Source organism: Haemaphysalis longicornis, unplaced genomic scaffold (assembly GCF_048455015.1).
Source record: "Haemaphysalis longicornis isolate Haplotype H1 unplaced genomic scaffold, Haemaphysalis longicornis Haplotype H1 scaffold_1, whole genome shotgun sequence".
Taxonomy (NCBI): domain Eukaryota; kingdom Metazoa; phylum Arthropoda; class Arachnida; order Ixodida; family Ixodidae; genus Haemaphysalis; species Haemaphysalis longicornis.
Window position 1 is genome coordinate 107,748,295 of NW_027526203.1, and position 23,237 is coordinate 107,771,531.

At 46.0% G+C, this 23,237-nt stretch overlaps 1 protein-coding gene across 1 annotated transcript in view; it reads right to left on the reverse strand.

The window, feature by feature from the left end:
• The window catches only part of LOC144165275 (uncharacterized), a 75,566-nt gene extending 57,927 nt beyond the window's left edge, over positions 1-17,639 (reverse strand). Inside the window, exon 1 of the mRNA XM_077695406.1 lies at positions 17,337-17,639. The gene's annotated coding sequence lies outside the window, so the exon portion shown is untranslated. The remainder of the gene's footprint in view (positions 1-17,336) is intronic.
• Positions 17,640-23,237: the final 5,598 nt, after the last annotated feature.

Consider the following 23,237-nt stretch of genomic DNA (forward strand, 5'->3'; position numbering starts at 1 on the left):
TCATTCCAAATTTGGGTGGTAGAACTCTTGTACGATGTTAGGTGTAGAAGACGGCAAAGAAATGATCAAACGGCTGATTCATTTCGTAGTTGCCGAAATGTTTTTTACAGTGTTTTTCAGTTTTGCTTTATATCAATAATTACTACAAATTTATTTTTGCGCTCCAATAGCGCACCAAATGCACATGTTTCGGATCATCGGGCGACCGGTGTGGTGTTAGTTGCGGGTTGGGCACCTATGCGCGCAGAGGACGTAGCCACTAGGAATTGGCGCCTTCCGAATCTGTCGGTTTCCCCTCAACGCCCAGTTTCGACTAATATGTTCTAAGAATTGCAGAGAAATTGGCGTAAAATGTCCCCCTCGCATGTGGAAGACATTGAAGTAAAGTCACAGGTGGCGACGTAGCACGAGCGAAGTCCGAGGTTCTAGCCTCAACCTAAGAAAGCGTTTTTGAGATTGAGCGAGGTTATTATTTGAGGTGAGTTTAATGATTTCAAATAAAGCACGTACACAATTTTACGACGGCATATCCCGCCATCCTTCTGAAATTGGTATTGTCCATGGCTAAGAAAAGTTGTTTCAAACAGAGTCAGAACCATTGATTGATTGATTGTAGGGTTTAACGCGCCGACGCAACGCAGGCGATGAGGCGCGCCGTAGTGGAGGGCTCCGGATTAATTTTGACCACCTGGGGATCTTTATCGTGCGCCGAAACCTCGTACACACGGGCGTTTTTGCTTTTCGCCTCCATCAGAAAAGCGGCCGCCGCGGCCGGGAATCGAACCCGCGACCTCGTGCTCAGCAGCGCAACGCCTTAGCCACTGAGAGAGTCAGAACCAGGTAACAAATATATTTTGATTACGTATTCACTTTAAACGATAATACAACTGGAAACTCCTTGGAGTTTGCACTTTGTTTGAACCTATTACTTGCGGATTTTATTTTTGAAAGGCGGTTGGTCGCTCTATGAATTTACATGGGACGTTGAGAACACTGAATGGGAAGGATGATGTCCTTTGCCTCTGCGTCGATTAGAAAATTGCTAATCCCTTGCTAGTAGCACATCTAGGCAAACTAAGTATATAACTTTGTTTTACCGTCGGCAAGTGCATTACGTCTCTGCACACAAATCAGTTTGTTTTTGGCGCGCGGTGGGGGAGGGGGGCTAAAGCAATGGCAGCTCAGATTCTGTTTTTGGCCCGCGGGGTGGGAGGGGGGTGAAGCAACGGCAGCTCTGATTCATTTCCATTGTATTGAGGTCGGGTGGGGCTTGACATAAGGGTGGTGATTAGGTGCGCCTGAGGTGAAATTTGTTGCGTTCAGGTCATGGTCGGGGGAAATTGTCTGAGCGAATTAAAACCTGAATTGAGGAGTTGCAGTGATGGGCGAAATTTGTGATTAGAATTTCAGGTAATTTCTATGCTGGGGTAGTCATTTGTCCACCCGCGCACCATGGTGGGAAATTGTCATCCCCAATTCATTGCGTTCATTCTTTTTTGGTGTTGCGTATCCGCTCGTGGGATGACCAGATGCCTCTTTAAACAAATAACGACATGCCGTATCTGGTACTGTTCGAACACCCCCGATTTCTCAACCTAGTGAAGGAAGGTATGAGCTTTTCTCGCGTACGCATATAAGAGAACACACAGTGGACGGTCATTTTCTTGCACATATGTTGGGAGATGTAACACACCTTGCGCATAAGCTTTACGAGAACGAGGCGATTATGGTTACACAGACCATACAGGTTCGATAAGTTTTACATTTACCGCTCCGCAAAAAACACTCAAGAAATTGGCCGAAAGCACACTTAGGCCTGGTTTATTCACAACTTATATACCGCTATTTTTTATGGCGTTCATCATAAACCCATCTGCACAGGTAACGAGCAATTCAGTGTGGGCACTGCTGCTCCACGTCTGTTCTGCGGCGCCGCTTGTCTACAGCGAGCGGAATAAATCAGCTGGTGCCATCTGTTAATTTTTGTGCGTCTGTTCTGCGGCGCCGCTTGTCCACAGCGAGCGAAATCAATCAGCTGGTGCCATCTGTTAATTTTTACACCGTATGGTACAGTCAGGTTAAGGTATGTCGAATAGGAGCATTTAAAAGTGCTCGATCTCATCTCGCAGTGTCAACAACGTCAATGAACTGTGTCCAAGACGTGAGTATTACTGTAACAATAGCTGTGCATCCGGTTGGAGAAAAAATATGGTTTCCTGCCACGCAGAAGGTCATAAAACTTTGAAAACATCAGGTCTACGAAACTGCCAGTAAAAATTTTCTTTCCCGTTTGCTGCACCGGCGTGGAAAAAATTGATGGAAACGCAGTATGAGACAACCAGAACGCAGGACCATTGTAAAAGATTCTTTTACACGCAGAATTTGCAACCAACCTTTAAAAAAATCCTCATTTTGTTAGAAATAAATTTATAGCAAATTTCCCTTATGGAGTAAGGACAGTGCGAAAGGGTGTGAAATCTTAAAGAAATGCTATGATCTTACACTTTTGTGTCGCCAAACCGGAAATATCTCAGGACAGAGGCCCACATCTGACGTTATCTGACGTCCCATCAGGAGTGTGTGGCACCCGGTGTCTGTGTAACCCTCTGCTGGGCTTCAAGCGCGAGACACATGCACGACTACAGCATGCGATGGCATTCGACAGATCGTTACGGTCGCCCCAACACGTCGTACGCGTGAATTGGAGCACATGGTCCGATGCATGCGTACGCTGCGTCGTCGGTGTCGCTCCACCCACTGTTTACGCTCCATTGTTGCTTCCCTGTTTAGGCACACTCCGGCCAATTTATATATGTGCAAGGGAAATGCGAGAAAGAAAGGAAGACATTTGATAACTTGCAGTGAAATTGAATAGTGCGATTGCGTTATACATTCCAGTTTATATGTTCAGTAAAGCGGTGTGCGGACGTTTAGCAGAGACGATTTCGCTGGTTCTTGCTGTTGGTACCGCTAGCAACATGTTTCTACCAGGTGTTTATATTGTCGGCGGAGAGCGCGCGGGGCGGCGGCGGAGAGGTGCTCCTCACAAAATAATCGGGCTTTGAAAGGAGCTTTCAGTGACGTCATTGTGACGACAACTTTGGGCTCTCATTGGCTGTGGCCTCATGACGGTGTCAACGGTGGCACGACGGCATCTTGCTCGCCAGTAGCACGTCGTGAGCTCCTCCGATCAGCGTAGGACGCCAAAACCGGTCCTAACAATCAGTCGTAATGATCAGTCGCATGCCAATCGCATGCTCCAGACATGCATGTGTCTCCCGCTTCACAGTACATATGCAAGGTCCGTAGTACGGGCACATATTTCGTGTGGTCATTGGCCTTAGGGCTAACGCTGTCATTGATCCGTTTATTCATTGATTTCTTGACGCATGCTCCAGAAGCGCCTGTAGCAACGCGCGCTGCAACATCACAGATTTTCGTCCACAAAGCTCTGCTGAATATTGAAGTTCATTCAACTCAATGTGTCTGCATAGATTTGCTAAAATAACAGCATCATTTGCCGTGCATGCACAAGAGCACCCAAGGTTACTTCTGTTTGGCTTTGGGGCCTTGCGATGTCGCCGGTATGCGCAGCTTGAAGTGGATTTAGAGAAATAGTATTTTTCTAGTGTGCACCCGTTGACGATGTTAGATGTCAGAGCATGACGCCGGACGAACACCAGATGCTTTGTTTATACTGCACGTAAGGTAACCTTTAAGTTGAGCCTTAAGATATCTCAAGCAAGGCCACACTCATTGTTGAGCTCGGGTAGCAGTGGACGACATCAGACCTCGAAGGGTGAATTTATGCCGATCATCTCCCCCGTCGCTATACTCCCCGGCGCCCCCTCACTGGATGTAACGAACTTCCATGTAACGAATTCTTAGATTTAACCAGGTTTTCCAATTCTCCATTGCCAACCCCATTAAATTCAATGTGTTTGGGGCCTATTTAACGAAGTCGTTGCGTCGGCTAACCTTGTAACGAATTCGCCACGCTGGCGAGTCACTGTTTTCTGCACTTTTCTGAAAAATCCGCTGGAGAAATGCACTAATTTAGCTATTTTTGCCGGCACCGCAAATTACCCTGCCTTTCCAAGTGTGAATGCGGTGTGAACTATGTCCTGAATGGGCCTGTCGACGTGCAGTCGCACCTGTCCACTGCTATTTGTGGTTTCGGATCGTCGGGGATGAGTTCTGCTGCCATAAAACAAAACGATTTGTCTTTCCAATACAAGCTCCCAGTTTGAAGTGCCGTCTTCGCCGGTTAGAACGAAGTACGCCGCCACCCGGTAGAATATCCCAGCTAACACCCTCTACCAATTTCGAGTGCGGCAATCGCACCAATTTCATCAAATTCAAGAAAAGGCGCCATTTCAGCATAATTTCGGTCCTTGGAACGCATTAAGTCACCGAAAATGTAAAAATGCCAACTGGTTACCTAAGTTACGTTTGTGAACACGGTGGTAAGGGACCTTGAATCCTTCGAGTGCCGTGAAGTGACAAGCTTGTGGGAAAGGAGTTGGCCTAAATCGTGCAGTTTTCACTGTGAAATAAATACTTCAAGGGTGAGCTCATCGTCACTGATGTATATTATTTTAGAGCCCTTTTGTGCTTCACTCCCGTAAGCTTTAACTCGAAAACTGCATGTAACAAAAAATTGGGAATTTTTGCCGCCTTGTTTTCTCCAGGTTCACTTATATTGCGTACAAAGCTTTGTCGAAGCGAGGTATAAACTCTGAAATACGGGAAGCCGAGAACAGAAACCTCTCCCCTTTAGGTTACACTCCAGTATTCTGTTTCTGTTGCAAGATCGGAGGCAGGTGTCCTCCTCCAGCGCTCTGGAGGAGAGCGGCTTCAGAAACCGTACCGAATGTTTCACAGACGCGGCATTATCACTTGCGCCGGGTACAAACCTTGCGCAGAAGTTGTATCGGAGCAGAAACGAAGTGTTTCACTGATGTCGGCTCGGTGTTCTTTACCATGAAGTGCGCGTTCTGTGGCGGCTTCTCAGGCTATAAAACGGACCGTTGGTTTATTCATCTTCCGAACAGAATTTTTTGCGCGGTCTAGTTTTAGAGAAAGAAAGAACACCTGCGAATGGCGCTAGTTGACTCTAGTTGGCCCTAATGTGGTGGGAAAGAAGCTTCAACATCGGCTGAAATAGATAGGCAAGATCTAGTTTCTCGTGCCCTGAAAGTAACACTCTGCAAAGCAAAACTGTAACGGCAGCTAAGACCAGCAAGAATAAACTGTATAAAGGTGCGCGTAAAAACCGGCGTCTGGTGCAAACGGATGAACGGTTTTGTATTCATCAACAATATTCAGACCACCATTTGTAAAAGGTTTGTCATCTACCATTTCTACCGTTCTCGTTTTCTAATTGTAACCGGTCTTTTCAAAAATATCTTCGGCAATTCCACTGCTACCGTTCCTTGCCCGGAGAATTAAACTTTCAGTTTCTAAATGGTTGATTCGAACGAAAACAAGGGGCATCGTCAAGTGGAATTTGTTAAGGACAGCATTTCAGCATTCGCTTCCATCATCATGAATAATTCTAGGAAATACCGTGCAACAGCAAGCAGCATATACTATGTGTTTAGAGGTGTGCCAATCTCAGAACTGTAAGTTTAAATAAATTTTCCCGTCAGGTGACTTCTATGAAAAACAACACTCGGACCCCTGGTTCGCGGAGATGACGTAGCGGTATTTTCTAAAAAAAATAGCTATGGGTAGCGAAACACCACAAAATATACAAGAATATTTGTATGTAGTGCGCGGTATTGCGGCATCCGATAGCGCTACTGTAATTAATATGTATGGCAAGAAATTATTCCAAGAACTCCCAAAACATTTTCATTAGGTCTTAGCAAAACTACTTGGGTGAACCTTTCTTCCAGACAATGAAAATGGAGCATATGCTCCAGTGTTATTTGGATGCGCAAATATTATCAGGCGAGTACCAAGAAATTTTCTACTCTGCTAAAAAATGCAAATATTACCATCACCAATACCCTACCACCGCCACCGCTATTGCCAGACACTTCTAAATTTTTACCGCCGCCAATGTACAGAGCACCATAGATTATACTACCGAGGTAGTGTACACGCAAGCAAGGGACTAATAATACATTACCTATGCTATTTGATTGGGAAGCAACAAAATGTGTATCATGGTGAACTTTACATCCGCCGTAGTGCCTCAGGGGCTTAGGCCTTGTGCTGCTGTGCACAGCGAGGCGGGTTTGTTTCCCGGCCACGGCAGCTGCTTTACAGATTTTCTGAAAAGCAAAAACGCCCCCACCTCCCGCCTAAAAAAAGTTCCCAGGTAGTCAAAAAATCGGGAGCCCTCCACTACCCCAGGCATCATGCTGGGGTGTAGTTTCGGCGCATGAAACGCCCAAAATGTTATATTTATATACAGTAGTACACTCGTGATAATACAAACTCGGATAATTCAAACGTTCGGTTAATTCACACAAATTTCAAAATTTTTCCTGGCCCGCCACGTTTTCTATGTATTTTAAAGCTGCTTGATTCAAACTGCTGCATTACACAAAATCGGTTAGTTTGTACATTGTGCCTATTCTTGCGGGAAAATATCTGTTGCATTTGCCGCTTCTAGCTGCACATTTGCATACTTATATGACTAACAGTCAAAAGCCGATTATCTGCTTAAACGGGTCAAACCAATGAACTGGCTACCCTTACTGGAGTCGAAAACTTTTCTTTGAACTCTCAAGCAAAGACAAACAAATCATCCATTCATGTTTTCGTTTTCAATGTGTGAATATCACTTATGTACTGTTTGTGAATTATTGTGCAATTAAACATACGTGAAGGTCGTGGCAATTCCAACGACTGATAATTTAAATAAAATACCGGGGTGCATATATATATATACATATAGATATATATATAGTCTGAAAAGATAACAACTCACACAGAGCGCGAAAAAAATAAGGTTAGTAGAGACAGAGACAAACGAGAAAGACGTAGAAAATAAAAATAAGTTTACTGACGTTTCAGGGAGAGGACTCCCTTTCTTCAGAGTGTATATATATATATATATATATATATATATATATATATATATATATATATATATATATATATATATATATATATATATAAGACAGAAATAAGAATTGAGTCAAGACAACCTCGGAAAGCAAAGGGGAGGATGTAGTTCGTCAAGATAAAGAATTTGGAAAATAAGAAACTGGGGAAAAAATTCCCGCCAGGCGGGATCCGAACCCACGACCTCCAGAATACCGGTCTGGTGAGGTCGTGGGTTCGGATCCCACCTGGCGGGCATTTTTTCTCCACTTTCTTATTTTCCAAATTTGCCGCATTGTATACAAACATCCATTTCGTCGAAGGAATCGAAGCTATTTGAAAAGCTTTATCCGAAAACCCGCACAAACTTGCGCCAAAGTGTACATAAATTTGTTAAAAATAGTTTTAACTCTACATTATTTTGAATTTGACTCGTCCTACTACTTGAAACTTTTCGGAACCAGCATGGGTACTCCATTACCGCCGACATATGCCATATTTTAATGGGGCAACTTGAAGCCACCCTCCTAACTCTTTTCCGCATAAACCTCCGGTTTAACTCCGCTACATAGACGACATCTTCATGATTAGGAGAACATGGTCACGCGACTCTAGAAACGTTTATATCTCATCTCAATTCTTCGCACCCGACTATTGAATTCTCCTGCCAGCATTCTGAAAAAGAAGTGAGCTTCCTGGATACTACCGTCATTCTAGACAACGCTAAATTAAAACCACGCTTTTGAGAAAACCAACTGACAGGCAGCAGTACCTAGACTATAAAAGCCATCACCCGGGATACTGCAAGCAAGAGATCTTTGTAGGACAAGCACCCAGGCTTAGAAGAGTATGCAGTGATGGCAGTGACTACGTAGAGCACCTAGATGAACACAAGTCCACCCTTATGAACACAAACCACCCCAAAATCTCGCTCGATCAGGCGTACCAACTTGCATCTAATCTCAAAAGGGATGACGTGCTCAACAATCAGCGACAAAATGAAAGCGGGAGGCTGCCTGCCCTGATAACAAAATTTTCAAGCGCCCTCCCAAACGTAAACAGTATCCTTGCGGAAATACTATCCCATTTTAGCCAGTACCGACCGACTTAAAAAGACGTTCCCGGAAGCACCAAGGTATACCTACCGGAGAAATAGGAATCTAAAAGATATTTTACTGCATGCAGGGCCTTTTACAGGGCCTTCAAAGCAACCAGTCATAGCCAGCTGCTCCCATCCCAGATGAAAGACTTGCAGGCACTTGCAGACAGATTGCATTGTAAAAAGTACAGCCAGTAATTATGTTCACCAGATTAATTCAAGTTTTATTTGTACTTCATCCAACAGTGTGTATATGTTAGAATGCTCAATGTGTCACAAACAGTATATAGGCGAAACGAGTCAACCTATGAGCCTACGCCTTAACGGTCACCGGGCAGATACTCTAAGCAAATCCTCCATATCTGTAGCGCAGCATTTCCACCAACCAGGGCATAATTTTGATGACCTTAAGTTGTATATACTTCAGTCAAACTTTAAGCCTCCTAGGGACCGAGAATACCGAGAATTCTATTTAATTCACAAATTCAACTCCATGGAACTTGCTGGAATTAATGCGTCTAGGGATAACTTGGAGTCCTTGCGATACTCACAGGGAATACAGCATTAAGCACTGTCTTGCTTGTACGTTATGCAAAGAATGTGACCCCTCCCTCAGCTCCTCATCATCGTCATCATCATCATCATCATCAGCCTATCTACGCCCACTGCAGGGCAAAGGCCTCTCCCATTATTCTCCAATTACCTCGGTCCTGTGCCAACTGTGACCAATTTATCCCCGCAAACTTCTTGATCTCATCTGCCCATCTAACTTTCTGCCGCCCCCTGCAACGCTTGCCTTCTCTAGGGACCCACTCTGTTACCATTAATGACCAGCGGTTATCTTGCCTTCGCATTACATGCCCTGCCCACGTCCATTTGTTTTTCTTAATCTCTACTAATATGTCCTTACTTAACACGTGTTTGTTCCCTGACCCACTCCGCTCTCTTCTTGTCCCTCAATGTTACATCTATCATTTTCCGCTCCATTGCACGCTGAGTCGTTCTCAATTTAAGTTGAACCCTCTTAGTGAGCCTCCAGGTTTCTGCCCCGTAGGCTAGTACCGGTAAGATGCAGCTGTCATACACTTTCTTCTTCAGCGACAATGGTAGGCTGCTATTCATTATCTGAGAATATCTGCCATATGCACCCTACCCCATTCCTATCCTTCCAATTATGTCTGCCTCATGGTTGGGATCTGGGGTCACAACTTGGCCTAAGTAGATATATTCGCTTACCACTTCAACTGCCTCGCCACCTATCTCAGACCGCTCTGCTCTCCCGAGGTTATTGATCATTACTTTAGTTTTCTGCATATTATTTTCAGGCCCACGGTTCTACTCTGTTCGTCCAGTGCGGAAAGCATGCTTTGCAATCCGTCCCCCGAGTTACATAGCAAGGCAACGTCATCAGCAAATCTGAGGTTACTGAGGTATTCTCCATTAACCCTTACTCCCACCTGTTCCCATTCAAACGTTCTGAATACTTCTTGCAAACATGCTGTGAATAACATTGGAGAGATTGTGCCTCCTTTGTCTGACACCCTTCCTTATAGGTATTTTACTGCTCTCCTTATGGAGGATGATGGTAGCTGTAGACCGATTGTAGATATCCTCTAGTATTCTTACATAATGCTCATCTGCCCCGTGGTTCTGTAATGCCTGAATGACTGCTAGGGTTTCGACCGGGTCAAATGCTTTCTCATAATCTATGAAGGGTATATATAGGGGTTCAGTATACTCAGCGCACTTCTCTATCACCTGATTGATCGTGTGAATATGGTCCATTGTTGAATAACCTTTACGGAACCCTGCTTGTTCCTTAGGTTGACTGAAATGAAATTCTGTTAGCGATTACCTTGGTAAATACCTTGTAGACGACTGACAGTAAGCTGATCGGCCTGTAATTTTTCAAGTGCTTCATGTCCCCTTTCTTATGGATTAGGATGATGTTCGCGTTGTTCCAAGATTCCGGTACACATGCGGTCATTAGGCATTGCGTATACAGGTTTGCCAGTTTTTCAAGTACAATTTCTCCGCCATCCTTCAAGAGGTCTGAAGTTATCTGATCCTCACCAGGTGCTTTGCCCCCTTTCATTTCTTTCAAAGCCTTCCTTACTTCTTCTGCCGTTACTGGTGGGATGTCTATCTCCTCTGAACTACTGTGTCGTTCGGCATTATCCTGGTTGTCCCGGCTACTGTACAGGTCCCTTTAGAACTCCTCGGCCACTGAGACTATTTTATCCCTATTTGTGATGACATTGCCTTGCTTATCCTTAAGTGCATACATCTGATTTTTCCCCGCGCCAAGACTCCTCTTCACTGCTTTCAGGCTACCTCCGTTCTTTACAGCGTATTCGATCCTCTCCAGATTAAACTTCCGTATGTCAGCTGTCTTACGCTTATTGATTAACTTCGAAAGCTCTGCTAGTTCTATTCTGTCAGCTGCGGTAGAGATTGTCATGGTTTGACGTTTCCTAATAAGATCTTTCGTCTCCTGTGAAAGTTTACCAGTATCCTATCTAGCCATAGTGCCCCCGATTTCTACTGCACAGTCCGTGATAATGAGTGTAAGCTTGTCGCTGGCTTCCTGTGTCGTAAGCTCGGCTTCATCGTTAAGAGCTGAATATCGGTTCTGCAGCGCCATCCTGAATTCTTCTGCTTTACGTCTTACTGTTAGCTCATTTATCGGCTTCTTTCGTACCAGCTTGTTGCGGTCCCTCCGAAAATCTAGCATAATTCGAAATCTTACCATACGGTGGTCACTACACCTTGCCCTTCCGAGCACTTCTACATCCTGCACGACGCCAGGGTTATCACATAATATGAATTCTATTTCAGTTTTGTGCTCCCCATTCGGGCTTCTCCAGGTCCACTTCCGACTCTCCCGTTTACAGAAGAAAGTATTCATTATGCGTAGGTTATTCCGTTCTGCAAACTCAACTAGTAGGTCCCCCCTGCTATTTCTACAGCCCAGACCATTTTTCCCAACTGCCTTGACTCCAGCCTGATTCTTGCCTACTTTAGCATTGAAGTCCCCATAACTACGGTATACTGTGTTTTTACTTTAGCCATTGCCGATTCCACATCTTCATAGAGGCGTTCCACTACTTGGTCGTCGTGGCTGGGTGTGGGGGGGTAGCCCTGCAGCACCTTGAGCTTGTACCTCTTATTGAGCCTAATTACGAGACCTGCTGCCCTTTCGTTAATGCTATAGTATTCTTCTATGTTGCCAGCTATGCTTTTATTGACTAGAAATCCCACTCCTAGTTCTCTTCTGTCCTCTAGACCCCGGTAACATAGGACGTGTCCATTTTTCAGCACCGTAAATGCTTCGCCTGCCCTCCTAACCTCGCTAAGCCCTATTACATCCCATTTATGCCCTCTAATTCCTCGAAAAACACCTCTAGACGATCGCTAGATAAGGTTCGCGCGTTAAACGTTGCCAGGTTCATATTCCACTGGGGGCCTGTCCGGATCCAGGGATTCTTAGCACACTCTGATGCGTCACAGGTTTGACCGCCGCCGTGGTCAGTTGCTTCGCAGCTGCTGGGGACTGAAGGCGGAGGGTTAATTGGCGTGTTCATGGGAGGTTGTGGCCGTTACTACACCACGGTGGCCAATCCTGTTCTGGCCAATCCAGCTCCTTACATGGCCACCTAATTCCTTTTGTTCTAATTCCGTAGCCTCCGGTTTAGTACGCGCAGGCATCCTTCCAAACTTTTCTCTTGATTTCCATTTTTTTCTCTTGTTTCTTCTCCGCTTTGTATGTCCCCCTAAGTTTATCTTTTCGTTTTTGAGTTTCAGGAGAGGCCTGTTCCAGGAATGTTGCTGTTTGTGACACGTGCCATTTAAGTTGTTGGGGTATGGCTTTTTCTTTTGTGTGGGTGTGGCTTTTCCTTTTTTTCTCTTTCTTTTTTCGTTGACCTATTTTTCCCCCTTCTCTACCTTTTCTTTTGACCTGTGGCTTGCAGATAGGTTATGATAACGATTTCTCGCACCGCCTGTTCTGCTTCCGGCGTTTCTGAGAACCTTTCCGTAGGCCGCGCGGTGGGGCAACAAACCCCTGTCATCCCTTCTCTAAAAGAATTTCCCGGAATATCAACCCCGGGCTGACTTCCCTCTTACCAACGTCGGTGCTCAAAATATACAACCTTCGCTCCGCCTCATTATCTTCGCCTACATACTCCCAAAGCAATCCGATTTCTGTAGTCCACTTCTTTTCTCCTCTCACCTGGGGACCTACCCCTATATAAACCGTGCCAGCTAGGCGAGGGTTTGCCCTGACGAAGGCATGTCTCTTTGCTGAAACGTTGGCAACAATCGTGGTTTCTACCTTGTTCGAAGTTTTCTTCTGTTCTCTACCATCTTCAATGTTTTATTGCTCCCAGATATTATATATATATATATGGTTGACTCACGAGTAAAAACAAAAACTGGTTTTCTGACGTTTCGACTGGAGGCCCAGTCTTCATTTGAGATGAAGACTCAGATGAAGACTGGTGCTCCAGTCGAAACGTCAGTCAACCACTGTTCGTGTGTTTGTAATCGTGAGTCAACCGTTTTCTAAAATAGTTTCTCTGGCTCCTTAGTTTCTTCTACTGCCTATATATATATATATAGTAAGGAAATGAGGGGCTCGTCGAGGAAATACAGAAAGATAGGTCAGCAGTCTACGACGCCAAAGGAGGCATAGGGGTGTGGTTAGGCTCTTTTCTTTTTTACTACGGTTACTGAAGTGAACATTTTTTTTAAATATACAGAAGAAAGAAAAACACGCGCCCAGAGTGGGGACCGAACCCACGCCTTTCGATTACATGTCGAATGCCTTACCAATTCGGCTATCTGGGCGACTGTGTTGTCCTTCACTTTCTGGGCTATTTATATTTACTTGAAGTGTATCTGACACTTGAGGGTGGTAGCCAGCGCCACTCTGACTACACGGGGAGAAGGGGACCTTCTTTTCAACCCCCGGGGCGTGACTCCAACGTCTACAGCCTGTCATGAGCGGGTAACAGGCGGGAAGCCCTCTTATGCTACCTAGGCATCAAGGCTGCCAGTACCGAGACCCTCGCTAGGCTTTCGCAGAATAATATAGTAAGGAAATGAGGGGCTCGTTGAGGAAATACAGAAAGATAGGTCAGCAGTCTACGACGCCAAAGGAGGCATAGGGGTGTGGTTAGGCTCTTTTCTTTTTTACTACGGTTAATGAAGTGAACATTTTTTTTAAATATACAGAAGAAAGAAAGAAAAACACGCGCCCAGAGTGGGGACCGAACATGTAATCGAAAGGCGTGGGTTCGGTCCCCACTCTGGGCGCGTGTTTTTATTTCTTTCTTCACCAGGAATATTGCAGTACTACAGTGCGCATTCACAGTACGCACAATCAAAACAATACAGTAAAAAGAAAACAAGTATGCATACTCAAACAATGCACACACCAAGATGCATACAAGCATCACATTAGGTAGATTTCAAGGTATTCAGGCAATTCACAGAGTAATGACGCACACCTATTGCATACGGTAAGTATGAACTCCATCCATCAAGATACACAACCTAGCATACTTTTTTCAGCAAGTTCGGAAAATTTTTCAATGGTTTGTTGTTGAGTGATAACAGGGCCTAATGCATTCCATTCCCGAATGGTGCGTGGAAAAAATGAATAGCTGAAAGTGTTCTTAATTAATGAATACTCTTCGAATTCCCTAGAATGGCGCTGCCTTGTTTGTCTAACGTCGCGAGAGTTCAAGAAGGAATCAGGGTTTATTTTCAATGATTTGTGGATTATTTGATATAGAAACTTTAGTCGAAGAAGATGTGCGCGGCTGGAAAGGGTGGGTAGCCCTGCCCGACGTAATAGTTCAGTTGGCGAGTCGGTGCGTCCATATCCGTTGTAGATAAAGCGCACTGCTTTGCGTTGAACCCTCTCCAGAGTTGTAATGTTAGACGCGGTGTGAGGGAACCAGACAACAGTCGCATATTCCAAGAGAGGCCGTATGAACGTGACTTATGCGAGAAGTTTGGTTTCGTGGGTGGAAAAATGAAGTGCCCTTTTGATAAAAAAATAATTTATTTAATGCTTTCTTTGTGACGCAGCGGACATGGTCCGTCCAGCCAAGATCGGAGGATATCGTCACGCTTAGGTATTTATAGTGGTTTACACTTCGAATTTCCATATTGTTAAAATTGTATGAGAAATTTAATTTGGAAGTTTTCTTAGTAATGGACATGCACACTGTTTTGTCGATGTTGATCTTCATTTGCCAGTCGTCTCTCCACTGAGCTATCTTGTTTAACGAGTTATTTAGTTTCAACTGGTCTTCAGGGTGCTTTACTTGGTTATAGAGAATGCAGTCGTCTGCAAAGAGCCTTATTGGAGCGTCGACTTGGTAAGCTAAGTCGTTGATGAAAATTAAAAACAACAAAGGTGCTAACAGAGATCCTTGGGGTACTCCTGACACAACTGGAGCCAATTCGGAACGATGGTTGCCGCACTGTAGAAATTGGTGGCGATCTGTTAAAAAATTACGTATCCAACGGAGAACCGGCCCATCCCCCAGTAAATTATTAAGCTTGAAAAGTAATTTAACGTGAGACACACGGTCAAACGCCTTAGAGAAATAAAATGAAAATTGCAGCAGTTTGCGAACGCTCATTTATTCCTAGGGCTAAATCATGCATTGTTTCGACAAGCTGAGTAACTGTGGATAATCGGGATCTAAAACCATGCTGATTTGGGTGGAGAATGTGGTTTCATTCAATAAAATGTGTTAGAAACTTTAGCACAATGTGTTCGAGAACTTTGCTGCAGGTAGAGGTAATCGAAATAGGGCGATAATTAGCAGGGATCGAGTTATCGCCTGATTTGTGTATTGCAGTTATTTTAGCTATTTTCCAGTCGGATGTAAGGCAAGAATCCTTGATTGATTTGGAATATATAAGACACAAGTATTTACTAACAGGTTCGACGTACCGCTTAAGGAAACCATTTGGAATAGCATCTGGACCGCAGCTTTTCCTTTCCTTTATGCTCAGATGGAGTGAAAGTACTCCCGCTTCTGATGTGACAGGCGCGTTTGGTAGCGTTACATCTTCATTGTACCTGACAATGCATGGCCTGATGACACTGTTATCAGTAGTGAACATTGGGTAAAAATAAGCATTGAAATGCGCTGCCCTAACTTTGTCCTCTAGACCATCTGATGAAACTGGTGAAGTGCTCATTGAATTAATATATTGCCAAAATTTATGCGGTGATTCTGTCATGAACGTCTGTAGCGTATTTTTGCAGAAATGTTGCTCAGCGGAACGAACTTTATTTTTGAGGCATTTAGTCAGAGCGTTTATTTTAGAACGGCAGCCTGGGGCAGTCAGGTGTTTATTAGTTTTTCTAAGCCGTTTAAGTTTACGTTTAATATTGATTATTTCACGCGTAATCCAAAGGTTGCACTTTTTTGTTGTTTTGCGCACAGTAGGAACAAAGTTTTTCATACAATACGCAACACGAGACTTGAATTTCAACCAAACCAAAACAATACTACGGCTTTCAGAAAGGCACATATCAGAAAATTCATAGTACTCGTGCGCAAGGTATGTTATTATAGCAGCACCAGTAGCTCTTATAAATGCGGGTAGTAGTTTTACTGGACCGTGTGGCCTGTATTGTTTAATCAAAGGCAGTGTGCATAAAACCATTTTGTGGTCGGATAACCCATCGAGTATGTCTATTTTCGTTTCTTTTTTTTTGGACATCGTTACTTACAAAGATTAGATCCAGTATTGAAGACGATGCTCCTTGCACGCGTGTTGGTGCACGTCTTCGTTGGTGCACGTGTTGGAGCTGGTCAAGATTCAGTGTAACCATTATATCTATTAGAACAATTTGCGTTTTAGTTTCTGTGCTAAGAGAACACCAATCGATTTGGAGTGGATGTAGTCATAAAATGACTGAAGATACGTATTGTCAGCATTGGGTGGCCTATTAACTACACCAACTTATGCGGGTTTGTCTTTGAGATAGACATTACACTACAATGCTTCAACATCGGCGACATCGGGCATGACAGAAAAGCGTATTCCTTCTTTGAAAAGGAGCGCAACACCCCCACCACGTGATCCTCGGTACTTTCGTACAATCGCATGTGGGACAGCGTCATTATCAGAAATACTAGAATGTAGCCACGTTTCAGTGACAGCAACAATATCAGGCGCTAGACCCAAAAGTACTGCTTCTAACTGGTCTACTTAATTGGCGAGACTGCGAGCATTCACGAGGAGGAAACTTGCCGACTTCGGCTTCTCGTAATGCGCACTTCGTTTGCCGGTTGTTTCGCCGCAGCCTTCTTGTTGGCTTTTTTGTTATCTCAACCATGTCGTTACGGCTTTCATCCCAACGATAAACATGACCGTAGACACTGACCTTATCGTACACAAGGCGTACTTTTTCATTACGGTCCCGGTTTTCTTTCGTGCGAAGCCACAGCCTTTTTCTGACATCCCGGATAGCCTGTGAAAAATCTTCGCTGACTGAAAACGCAGATCCTTTCAATTTCGGGCAGTTTTTCATGACACCTTATTTGTCTCGGAAGTCAAGCAACTTCATTATTACAGGCCTGGGTTTGTGATCAGACCCCTGCTTTGTTCGACCAAGACGGTGAAACCGCTGGACACCCAATATATTTACGCTAAGCACATCCTGAAAGATTTCTTTGATAACAGCTTTCTTGAGATCATCCGTAGTCTCGTTATCCTGTTCGTCAACGCCATAAACTATAAGGTTCGAACGACGACTCCTGTTTTCAAGGTCGTCAAGTTTTTTAGCCATACTTGAATGGCTACATTCCAATTCTGATACTTTGTTAACGCAGTGCGTTACGTTTTTCTCCAGTGCAGTAAGTTTTCCTAGTTTTTTATGAATTTCATTCAGTTTTTCATTGGCCACTGTTTTGCCTTCTTTAATAACCTTGATATCCTCAGCAATTCCTGATAGTTGTTGCGCAAGTTCTTCAAGAGTCGGTCCCGGGTTGGACTCAATGTCACCACCCAGTAACAGTAAAAATCGCATAGACACACTCAAATCACAAGCGAACTCATACAACTCATACAAAGGCCGAAGGCACGGCAGCAGTATTAGGCAAACATCATTAGAGCGGACACATTTACCAAAGTTTTTCCTCACCTGGATGAGGCAGGGAAACGGATTTTTAGCCGGCATCCCGACACTGCCGCCGTGCCCACTGCTGGGATATCCTGGGGGGCTTGCTTTATACCGGGCAGTTGCGATGGCGCTGGCGACGAAATGGTATCTTCCGGTTGAAGGGCGGTGCCGGCATGGGTGATGCCGTGCCGTACTTCCCACGATGAAAAATGACGAACCAATTCCCGTTCCGCGCCGTCGTTGTCCAAAATCTTCATCAGCTGCGCATCGGTTGACGACGATCGTCCCGTTGGTGTCCGCAGCAACACCAGGAAAGCCTAGATGAGAAAGAGAAACGGATGTTTAGCCGGCATCCCGACACTGCCGCCGTGCCCACTGCTGGGAAATCCTGGGGGGGCTTGCTTTATACCGGGCAGTTGCGATGGCGCTGGCGACGAAACGGCATCTTCCGGTTGAAGAGCGGTGCCGGCATGGGTGATGCCGTGCGGTACTTCCCACGATGGAAAATGATAAACCAATTCACGTTCTGCGCCGTCGTTGTACAAAAATTGTGCCCCCCTCCCCGCGAGGGGAACTCTGCGTAGATGCGACGCATCGTGGGGTTCACTTGGTGTTTCCGTTGGATTGATTCTGAAATCACGTGAAACGTGTCGGGAACGCGTATAATTATTATGTTTTATGAGTATTATTATGTTTTATTGGCCAGTCTTGGTCAATCTCTCTAAGTGGTATGCTTGGGGCTTCGCTGTCGCAACGACCTTTACTCCATCATTGTTGCAGTAAGTGGGAGCTTCTTTTCTTTTATTGCAAGTGTTAATCATTGCCCCATCATGCGTTGTATCAGTAGATTCTTGACGTAGTTTGAATGAGTCAAGGATATAAGGCGCGTTCGTAGCATTTGATTCTGTCTCTGTTTTGTGGCGCAGTGGGAAGAGCACCATGTACCTCGCGTTCCGCCCACAGGGTCGTGGGATCGAAACAGGGCGCCGCTAACTGTTATTTTTTTTATAGTGTAGGGGAGGGGTGTGGACGAGGGAGGGGCATCGGAGAGGAGAGGGGGTGAGCGGCGGAGAGCGCAGCTCGCGCGGCGAGGAGAATGGGGGAGCGGCGGACGACAACAACGCCGACGCTGCATGGACAAGGCGGGTGAATGAGATGCAGTCGCATCTAAAATCTTAATTAGCTGCGCATCGGTTGACGACACCAGGAAAGTCTGGATGAGGAAGAGAAACAGATTTTTAGCCGGCATCCCGACACTGCCACCGTGCCCACTCATATATTCATATATATATATATATATATATATATATATATATATATATATATATATATATATATATATATATATATAGCGAATCAGAATAGCAAATGAGGTGCTCGTTGAAAATAAGACAAATAATATTTGGCAGTCAAGAAAACCTCGGAAAGCAAAGGGGAGGATGTGGTAGGTCATTGAAACAGATAAAGAATTTTGAAAGAAAGAAAGAAAGTGCGCAAAAAATGCCCGCCAGGTGGGAGCAGAACCCACGACCTCCAGAATACCGGTCTGGTGCGATAACCACTGCGCTACCGGCGGGGCGATTTTCCCCTCCACTTTCAGGGGTATTTATGTTAAGGTATATTTGTTTCCTGTGCTTGTGGGTGGTAGCCAGCGCCACTCGGACTACTCGGGGCGAAGGGGACCTTCTTTTTAACCCCCGGGCCGTGACTCGAGTGTCTACGACATGTCAAGAGTGGTCCACCAGCGTTGAACCCTCGTAAGCTTCCTATGGCACCAAGACTGCCATAAGAGAGGCCCTCGCTATGCATGTAGCGAATCAGAATAGGAAATGAGGGGCTGGTTGAAAATAAGACAGAAATAATAGCTGGCAGTCAAGAAAACCTCGTAAATCAAAGGGGAGGGTGTGGTAGGTCATTGACACAGATAAATAATATGGAAAGAAAGAAAGAAAGTGGAGAAAAATGCCCGCCGCAAGCAGTAGACGTCAACGCTCCGTTCCGCCGATACAGCTGATCGCCACCACCCCAGCGCCTTAAATCCCGTCCGCCACAGCCCCGGCTTCCACTCTCGCCGACGCCGTATAACAACTCCCGTTCGGAAAACTAAATGATGCTGATCTCATAGGTGATGCTGCTTATCCGACGACCACCGAATCTCCTCTGTTGATGCTTTGTACACGGAAAAATTTACTGGAGATTCAAGTTTACTATGTGGCCGTTACCGCCTTGATTGACACCGGTGCGCATATGTCTCTTATGAACTCGGAGCTTCGCCGCCGCCTTGGCAAGTCGCTTACGCCCCCCACTTCACATGTTGTACGAGTCGCTGATGGAAGTACGCCCACGGTCACCGCGATGTGCGCAGAGCGTGTTATTATTGCTGGCCGACAAACCGTTGTGTTGTTTACTGTGCTAGACCAATGCTCTCACGACGTTATTTTTGACTTCGGTTTTCTCGCGGACCATTCAGCACTCATCGATTGTTCAGCTGGAGTCCTCCACTTGGAGCTGCCTTCTTATCATGGTCACGACGATGTCCGGAGGCAGCACTTCTGTTCCTCAGCCGACGTTCGTTTACCGCCCCTAGCTACTACAGCCGTGTCCTTGCAACTGTCCCCCCGTGTCCCTGATGGTGATTTCTTCGCTTCGCCTCTTGCTGACGCACTCTTCAGGCGTAATGTCGACACACTCTTCGCAGCACGCTGTCGACACGGTTTTGGATGTTCGCCTCCGACTGCCGTTCACCAATTTCGGCTATATACCGCAGGTTATCCCAAAGGGAATGTCGCTAGCTACACTATGTAAAATTACACAGTGTGAGGTGAATGCATTAGCCGATTAGCATATCCGACGACCACCGAAAATCCTCTGTTGACGCTTTGTACACGGAAAAATTTACTGGAGATTCAAGTTGACGATGTGGCCGTTACCGCCTTGTGGTCGTTACCGCCGACCAGCCTAGACTGTCAGCGTGAGGCCAAGACCACTGCACCTCTGCCGCTCGATCTCGAACCCATGATAGCCTCTGATCTGCCAACTGTACATGCAAGGCAACTTCATGATTTATTGTCATCGTTTAGAGACATTTTTGACCTTGACGATCGCTGGGAAAGGCCACTGCTGTTCAGCATAGCATTCACACAGGGGATGCCAATCCCGTACGCAGACGGCCTTCCTGGGTGTCCACGACGGAGCGCCAAGCCATTCAAGCGGAAGTGGACAAGATTCTTCGCAAGGACATTATTGAGCCTTCCACTAGTCCATGGGCATCCCCCGTTATCCTGGTCAAGAAGGATGGTACATTGCGCTTTTGCGTAGACTATCGTCATCTCAACAAAGTTACCACTTAAGACGAGTACCCACTTCCGCGCATTGACGACACGTTGGATTGCCTCCACGTAGCCAAGTACTTTTCTTCCGTAGATCTACGCACTGGATATAGGCAGATTGCCGTTGATGAGCTAGATCGCGAAAAAACAGCTTTCGTAACGCCGGATGGTCTTTATCAATTCAAAGTAATGCATTCGGCTTATGTAACGCGCCAGCCACGTTCGAGCGGATGATGGACTCCATGCTACAGGGCTTTAAATGGTCAACTTGCCTCTGCAACCTTGATGACGTCATTGTTTTCTCGCCCACGTTTGAAAGCCGTCTCGAACGCCTTGCGGCGATCCTTGACGTTTTCCGACGAGCAGGACTATAGCTTAATTCCAAAAAGTGCCGCTTTGGGTGTCCCGAGATCACAGTACTCGGCCATCTAGTTGACGCCGCGGGAGTCCGCCCTGACAAGTTTCGGGCTGTCAAAGAGTTCCCTCAGCCTCGCTTTCCCAAAGACGCCCGAAGCTTCATTGGCCTGTGTTTATACTTTCGCCGCTTCATTAGAAATTTCGCGACTATCGCCCAGCCACTCACTGATCTCCTTCGCAAGAACGCTACCTTTTCTTGGGGATCAAAACAAACGGAAGCCTTCAAAACGGTGACAAACCTTCTCACTGCTTCTCCCATTCTGGGACATTTCGACCAGGCGGCACCCACTGAAGTAGGTACAGATGCAAGTGGACACGGCATTGCAGCTGTTTTGGTGCAACGACAGGCATTGCTTACGCCAGCCGCCTTCTCTCGTCATCAGAGCGGAACTACGCTACCACGGAGCGCGAATGTCTTGCTCTTTTATTGGCCGTAGGAAAATTCCGTCCCTGCCTCTACGGGAGGCCATTCACAGTTGTCACCGATCACAACGCCCTTTGCTGGCTCTCCTCCTTAAAGGATCCTACAAACCGCTTAGGGCGTTGGGCTTTGACATTACACGAATACTGCTTTACTGTCTCCTACAAATCTGGTCGTACACACCAAGATGCAGACTGCTTGTCCTGCCATCCCGTCGATCCAACGCGTTCCTCTGCCCACGACTCCGACGCCTGTGTCCTGGCTATTTCTGATTTGATTCATATTGAGGATGCACAGAGTCGTTAGTACACCTTACGTGCGATCGTAGACAATCTGCGCTCATCGGCACATAATCCGTCGCTGTAGGCGTACGTAGTACAAGATGGGGTGCTTTACCGCCGCAACGTTCGCCCTGACGGCCCTGCTTTGCTCCTGGTTGTTCCGGAACATCTTCGACGGTCCGTGCTCTATCAACTGCACGATGCACCTACTGCAGGTAATCTAGGTCTGACACGCACCTATGACCGCGTCAGGTGGCGCTTCTTCTGGCCCGGACTGTATAGGTCGGTTCGACGCTACGTCAGTGCTTGTGACGCCTGCCAACGACGGAAAAGGCTAACAACGGCACCGGCTGGTCCCTTACAGTCCCTCGACGTGCCGAGCGAACCGTTCTACCGTATAGGAATGGACCTTCTTGGTCCCTTCTCTTTTTCAACCTCCGGAAACAAGTGGATTGCCGTGGCAACGGACTATGCTACCCGTTTTTCTATTACCAGGGGCTACCTACAATTTGTGGTACTGATGTCGCTGACTTCCTCTTTCACGACGTCATTTTAGACCACGGCGTTCCACGTCAACTTCTCACAGACCCGGGACGATACGTTTTGTCCAAAGTGGTCCCTGATCCCCTTCGTTTGAGTTCCACGACACACACGCTCACCACTTCTTACCATCCCCAAACCAATGGACTTACGGAACGTTTTAACGGCACCTTTACGGACATGCTGTCTATTTATGTCTCAGCGGATCACAAAAATTGGGACTTGACGTTGCCGTACGTGATTTTTGCATACAACTCGCCGCGCCACGATACGGCTGGGTTTTCACGCTTTTATCTCCTCTACGAACGTGAGCCAACTTTGCCGCTTGACACCTTGATGCCCTCATCGATCACTCCACCCACCGAATATGCCTTCGAAGCTATTTCTCGAGCAACTCTAGGCCGTGAGGTCACCCGCGCCCGCCTTTCGGCCTCGCAGGTTTCGCAGAAAACACGTTATGGCCTTTAGCACCGCAACGTCTATTATCCTCCTGGAACGCTCGTGTTGTTATGGCCTCCTTCTCACCGTGTGGGCCTCTCTGAAAGGCTTCTTTTGCCTTATCATGGCCCTTACAAGGTAATGCGGTAGGTCACCGATGTGACGTATGAGATCAGTCCTGTTGCAGCGTCCACATCGTCTTCCACGCGGAAGACCGACATCGTGCATGTACTGCGGCTGAAGCCCTACAAATCTCCCAGCTTGGACGCACACCCTAGTCAGCACCGAGTCGGTGCTTTCCCGGCCGGGGGCTATGTGACGAAGATGTTCAGTTAGGTACTGAGCCGACGGGTATGCGTGAGTGTATTTGCTGGAGAGAGGGACTGATAGAAGAGGAAGTCGACGACGATCGGTCTCGACTTGGTTGGTGCGTGAAATATATATATATATATATATATATATATATATATATATATATATATATAAGGTTAGTAGA